Below are 7,540 nucleotides of genomic sequence, written 5' to 3'. Positions count from 1 at the left end.
AAAGCCAAGAAAAAACATGGGGAAAGGAAAACAACACTATTTTTTCTGTTAATTGGGGTGAGGAAGCTTTGACCCTCCAGATGTTTTGAAGGGCTTCTCCTTTACTGCCTTATTCTTGGTAATATTGAAGCGGGCTTCATGGAGTAACGTGAAGGTTTCTTCATCTGTGCTATACATGCAGTTTGAAGAAAAGCCTGGGTGGGATATTCTCTGTTTTGGAGGCTTTTTCTCTCCCCAAGAAGGCAACAGCCCAACAATCTTTACAGTGGCGTTAAAGCATTTAACCACATTTAAAGTATCAGAAGCTCACACCTCTTGCATTGGCCTGAGTAGAAGTTAAGGGACAGGACAGGTCCATCAATATTCCCAACAATGGAAGTGTGATACATCTTTGAGTTTGCATTCCTTTTGCAGGTATAGCTCTAACCACATTTTTTCTTAAAATTGGAGGTGTCATGTCTTTGGAAATACAAGGTATACTTAATTTTTAAAATATATATATATAGAAAAATGATGATGCCTGGCTTTCTCATAGTAGTTAAAATTCCTTATTTCATTTCAAATGTGTTTGTCCATCCTTAATAGGACTTTGATATACATATTAAATAACACTTCAGATTCATCACTTCCTAGGGCAGTTCTACACTGACACTTATCCCAGTTCTACACTGACACTTTCCCCTCCTTCTCCACCATAGCGTTCAAATCACCATTTCCCAAAGCAGTTACTTTACTCTCAGCTCAAGAACAGAAAATGGAATGTAAGTGGGCAGCAAAAGAGATTTAAAGGTGGGCTTATTTATTGATTGTGTCAGAAGCAAAATGAGAATATGGTTATAATGCATTTTTAAAAGACCAAACAAGGTTAAAAACTTGGCATTACACTAAATTTTCTTTGATCTGTAACCGGCCACTTCAAGTGCCTCCGGTGTCACTGTAAGAAGGTCCTCCATTGTGCATATGACAGGGCTCAGAGGTGGGCTTAAAGCTAACTTTTTAAAATATGTGGCATAAACACCAAGAACTGGGAAGCCCTTGCTCTCGAGCACTCTAACTGGAGGTCAGCTGTTACTAACAATGTTGTGGATTTTGAAGAGGAATGAATAGAGGGTGAGAGAAACATGCCAAGAGGAAGGCATGTGAAGTAAAGCCTTGTTGGGACCACCTTGCATCTTGAAATGTATGTCCTCGCTGTGAAAGAGCATGCAGATCCAGAATAGATCTTTACAGTCACTTAATGACCGACCTTCAAGACTCTACACTTGGAAAACAATCATATTTATCCATGATTGATAGTCTATGGTGATGATGATTATGTAGGCAGGAGTGAGTCTTGATTGTCCAGTGGCACTGAACTGAATTCCTCACTGCCAGATGGCCCCCTTACCATCCTCTCCCATTCTCTTTGTTACGGTAGCTAGTGGGTGCGATATGGCTCATGTTGGTTACTTGTTTCCTCAAGTGACAAAGGAGGGTAAAGAGGGAAGAGGGGGAATTGCTCTCTTCCTCTATCCCATCCCTTCTCTGATCATCTTGGTGCTCTGTCCAGTGTCACTTCAAGCAACAAGCGACTGGCATGACCCATGCTACACCCATTGACTATGGCAGCAAGGAGAAGGGAGGTGAGTTCCATCCCATGTGCCCAGGCTGCCCAAGGCCGAGGCATTGGGTAAATGCACCCCCCCCCCCCATTCATGTAAAAACACAGCAGATTACTTAGTGGTCGGGGGGGGGGGAGGGGCTTTACAGTTTGCAACAAAATAAATTTAAGCTATCACAGCAGCAGAGTCAAGCCTTAAAGTTACAAAAAAAAACTTATTGGAAAGAACTACATTTCTAAACTAACCATCTCTAAGTGGATAATTATCATGATATCCCTATCTTCCATCTGGGACAGTGGTTCCCAACCTTTGGTCCTCCTATCAATTCCTAACAGCAGGTAAGATGGCTGGGATTTCTGGAAGCTGAAGTCCAAAACAACTGAAGATTGGGAACCACTGATCTAGGAAAACATAGGAAAAGACTCAGACTACAACATGCTGACCACAAGGTATCAGAAACTTTGGGTTTGCCCCGAGAGTATCAGTCTACTCATAATAAGATAGGAGAGAATAGAAAGGCAGGCAACAGGTAAATAAAGAGGGTAATCGGGAAGGGCGTTCCCTTCCAGCTAACTCATCTGTCTATCTTTTCCTTGATGAGGATTATAAACTTGTTCAGGATGTGGTTGATTTCCAACACAGGGAATACAGGCTGGCTATGTAAACAGATGTGGCCACTTCTGTCCTGGAATCGGACCAAATATTGACATGGGCCCAAAGTCATGGTTTGCTGTGGATTGTGAGGGAGAATTCAGAGCAACCTGTGACTTTGGTTACTGCAGATCAAGACTGCACTAAGCCCTTTGGTCTGCATTAACACAAATCAACCCCATGCATCATTTAGTCACCATGGAGCTGACTTGCCAACCCTTTGCGCTAAGTGGTCAGTGTAGATGTGCCCCTAGTACTATCATCTTATGGAAATGTTTAGTAAAGTCCTTCAATTACATGCTTTGTGAGCATCATGTTTACAAGTTGTAAATTATAATAATATATAGCAAACATTATTTTTAAAAAAAAAAATGGAATAATATTTGAGAAGGAAAGATATATCAAAATATGGGAAATGCTTTTCCATTAATGCACAGTGTCATTTTGAAATCCCAGAAAAATTAAATGTTGTGTTGTTATTTTCTCTATTGTCTGCTTTGCCCCAAATCTATGAACCTCTATATGGAAAATGTGGGAACAATAGTGCGATAAATATAATTAAAAAAGCTAGGCTGAAGGAGAGATGTGCATTAAGCAACCTTCTTGGAAAACCAAGAATGTCAAGGCCACCGGTTACTCTGGAAACAGTGCATTCCAGAGTTCGGAAGTAAAACAAAAGGAAGTTCTTTTCCCTGTTGGGTTGGGGACTGGAGGATAAAGAGGCAGGGGGTCTCTTAGGATGGCCCTAAGTTGTTTAGGACTTTAATGTTCTTCCAGGCAGAATTCTTTTTAAATGTCTTCAATTGAGTAATATCTGGCGTATTTTCTGATCCCATGGGTTTTAGAATGAAAGGCATTCCACAAAAAACACTCAGAGCCAGAAAACACAGATGTTCACGTGAGGTGCAATGTTTGTTTCCAGTAGCTGCCAGCCCATCTTGTCCGCAAAAAAGTAACAAATACAGTATCAATATCTTTAAAATAATACCAACTGTCCCAATTTGGCAGGGACAACCCCATTTACTCCTCTGTTGACTCAGTTTTGAGGCTGCTTTTTAAATGTTCTAGTTTCTCTCCTCTTCCCACACTTTCCCCCTTTTCTTCAGTTACATCCCTGTTAATTATAGCAAACATAACATGCACTCTGACATCTTTTCAAAAAGGCTATGAAAGTTGAACCCGAAACTTGGAACATTATTCTTTCAATAATAATAAACTTTATTTGTACCCCGCCACCATCTCCTCAAAAGCGACTTGGGGCGGCTAACATGAGGCCAAGCCCAAACTTACAGTACAGCAAAATACAAGGAAGCAAAAACAACATCAAAATAAAATACACGAAATAACAAAATAAAATAGTTACTCATCAATATGATAGAGAAATAGGACACAATGGGTTCAAAGTAACTTGTTAGATTTCTTCACTACTTTTGATGAAGTAATACTTTGTCAGTTACTTATTCGGTATTACTTTGTGAATAACAGTTGATCAAGAACTCAAGGGCCAGAGCTTCCCAGTTCTCGGTGTCTATGTCATAGTTTTAAATGATAGGTTTTCATCCATCTTTATATCTCTTTTCCTGTCCACCAACATTCCATTTTATGTTCTCGAGTTGGGAATATAGTAACTGCTTTGGGTGCTCTAACTGGAGGTCAGCTGTGATCAGCAGTGCTGCAGATTTCTAAGAAACACAAATGGAGGGCAAAAGGGAGAAATGTGCCAATAGGAAGGCACATTGAGCCAACCCTGACTGGGACCACCTTCCACCTGGAAACTGATGCCCTCGCTGTGGAAGAACATGAGGGTCAAAAATAGGGCTCTACAGTCACCTAAAGACCCACCGCCAAGACACAACACTTGTTGGGCTATCATACTCAGACAATGAGGGATTGCCTAAGTAAGTAAGTAAGTAAGATCAAGAACTAATGCTATTTCTATTTTATTTGCAAATATAAATGAAAAATGACCAAAAATGACAAAAGAAAAGCTACACTTATGTTCAAGAACAACAGTTTGGAGATTATGAGAAAACATTACTTGTTAATCTAAAAAAGAATGACTTACTGATTCTTATGATGCTTTGCAGAATAACATTATTAATGCTTGCTGTTGTTGTGTGACTTCAAATTATTTCTGACTGCAGGTGACCCTGAAGTGATACTGTCATGATGTTTTCTTGACAAGAGTGCTTCAGTGGAGTTTGTCTTTTCTTTCCTCTGAGGCTGAGATAGTGTGACATCTCTTGAGGCATTGCTAGGTCCTCCAGTGCAACAATAAGGCTTCAGCTATTTAAATTTAATTCTGAAATTCATCTGACTATAAACATAATGCAAACCATTTAGTCGACATAATACAAAATGAACATATCCCTACATTCCCTGGGTGATGTGAGGCATTTCCCCAGAGAATGTACTTGAATATCTTTGGAGGTTGCTAAGAATAGTTAGACATTCTTCGTTGCTTTGAGAACCCTGATTCACCTGTCTGTTGTTACAGGTCTCAAATTATGTGGGGTTCCCGCCTATTTTAAACTATCTGGGATGTTGTTGCTTGTTTTTTGATGCTAAGACTTCAGTCAAACTGCACATTTTAGATGATTGGATTGGAAAAGCAGTTTAATTCCATCAGTAAACTCCCTCTCATTTCAAATTTATATCAGTGTTGATTTCTAAGCGTAGAAAATAAATATAGTTCCCAAGTTTATGAAACTATGAATGCCACCCACTTCACAAGAGGAAAAGAAACATAAAAGGTCCACTAAATCCTTGAACATTTATGAAGGTCTTGATATCGAATGGAATATTTATTGCAAAGATTAAAAGGTTTGGCTTTAGATGTGGCATTTCTAAATCACCGCTTTTTCCTTCCTCTTGATATTGAGCTCAAGAGGCCAGTTGAGGGAAAGACGCAGGGCAGAAAAGCTGGAGCCAAGGCTTGTGCTAATTTAAAAACAATAAAAACTAGCTTAGTAAGCAGAAAAAAAGAGAAGACGAGAAAATAATGCTGAGAGTTACGGATTGTGTCTTAAAGTCTGTGGAACTCTCAAGTCAGAAGGACAAAGTGTGCATCTATTTCAAATTCTTGTATTAGGTCTGTACATAGTTTTAGATGAACTTATTATCTGAAAGAGGGTCTCGGGAAAGAAGGTCAGCTTCTGATGTTGCCTTCATGTGGTTGGAATCATGGTTGCTTCTCATACTAAAGAAGCCTTCTCAGAAGGTCATGATCTTCAAGAAGTGCCATCACATAACTATTTGCCCTAGTTTCTAGATTAGGAAGGATGACATATGCATTGGTTCACCTTATCCAGTTAGTACTTTCTGGAACTGAATGAAGAACTGATGCAACACACACACATTTTCAAAACCGTTACTCCACAAACATTACTGTCTGTGTTGGTGGAACAGAGTGGGAAGGGTCTGACAGTAAGGCCAGTGTGTCTGGCACTTTTACCAGGGAGATAAATTTGCTGGTCTGCTTTCACTTGGAAGTATCTCTATAAGTCTGAAATGGTGGGAGCTAATAAAGAAAACCAATCACAATGGACCTGGAAAGGAAATAGTTTAAAAGATATATAAATTGTCTGGCCTGACCTGAACACTTAAATAGGGCAGCAGTTCTGAAACTTTCTAAAATGCATTGAAGAGGCACTCACTTTCAAATTGTTGGAGAGACAGCTATATACATGCACACTCACCACTGCTTTCATTTTTTTTCATGTCAGAAGCAAATTGAGAATACAGTTATAATGTATAAGAAATCACAAACAAGTTGAAAACTTGATATTATGCTAGACTTGCAGTATGTGACTTGCAGTAAGCAACCAAACTGCTTCCAATGAAAGCACCCAGCTTCTCTGAAGTCCCATTCGTCTATCCTAGTGGTATTTCTCTTTTCTGTTCTTTCCTCACTGGTCTTTTTCTTCTTTCACCAGCAAAATACCTATTAGCTTGTACCAGCATCATGTGAGCTAGAAACTCCTCTGCATGTTGTTTTTCTTTAGCTCACCCATCTTTTTTCTTTCACAGTGGTCTTTACACCCTGTTTACTTACTTTTCCTCATCTAACTCTGTTCCCAAATGTAACTAGGCTAGATGTTTTGTGCACCCCAATGAACTTTTTAAAAAACAACATTGTCCTTATCTTCTCACCTCACAAATTTCCTGTGTCTTTAACAGCTCTAGGTGGAAGAAATATGCACCAGGTATCTGGAAGTTTGAAACCCGCTCAGTCATGTAAAACTACTGGGTGGCTGTTGGGCACATCACACAGAAAACCCTGTGATAAAGTTGCCATCAGTTGGAAATGACTTGGGGACATATAACAACAGCATTAAATAGCTTTTCCAGGAATGTCATTTTCACAAATGTTGAAATTCTACTTGAGGCATCTGAAATTACCACTGCATCAATGTTTAGCTTACATCCCATCTGCAGAATGCACTCAACCATGATAAAGTTTCAAGTAAAATCAAGTAAACATAGGAAAAGTGCTTTGCATGCTTATAGGATATTGACAAAATTCAAATTAATAGTATCAATAATAGTATTTCACTATAACTGTAATTATCATATTTAATACCTTTCCTCTGAGAAAGGAACTGGCTTCTGTTTTCAGAAATAGGCAAGTAAAGCATTTGAAAATATACTGAAAGCTTTAAACTACTTGCTTTACAAAATTTACAAAATAAATAAATACTGAGAAAGTAACAAAATAGAAACATATTTTCACACCAACAATGCTGAGCTATGAGCAATCGTCCTGAAAGCTATTTGTGCTATATTTATATCAAGAAACAGGGAAGTGGTTGACAATACAGTGGTTTTCTCTTTTGAGATATATGAAAGGTTAGAATGTAGATCAATTCCAGATCTTTTGCTGCCTGAAGCAAAGGACAAAATAGCTTCCTATTGTCCCCTTCCATTTACAAAGCTTTGATTTTACATTATCATAGACAAATGCCTTCTACTACAACCAGATGTCATTTAAAAATTATGCTATGCTGCCCATCTTATCTCAGGCATGCTGCTTGGTATGAGTTACAGCCACTTTTTATAAGCATGTAGAGCAAGTGCCCAGATGGGACCAAATGATGTCCACCACAAAGCAGTGGGTAATGGCATATGATAGCTAAATTATGGTGTCTATAATTCATTTCCAGATCACCTAAATGAGAAATGTGCAGCCAGAGGTTTGTGTTTGTATATAAATACATGGTTCTACACAATCTGCAATGGAACAGATGGAAATGGAAGCCCATATACTTGAGAGTTGCAGTACATTCTTC

Source organism: Anolis sagrei, chromosome 2 (assembly GCF_037176765.1).
Source record: "Anolis sagrei isolate rAnoSag1 chromosome 2, rAnoSag1.mat, whole genome shotgun sequence".
Classification (NCBI taxonomy): domain Eukaryota; kingdom Metazoa; phylum Chordata; class Lepidosauria; order Squamata; family Dactyloidae; genus Anolis; species Anolis sagrei.
The sequence above is the reverse complement of the archived record's forward strand: the minus strand, read 5'-3'. Positions refer to the sequence as shown.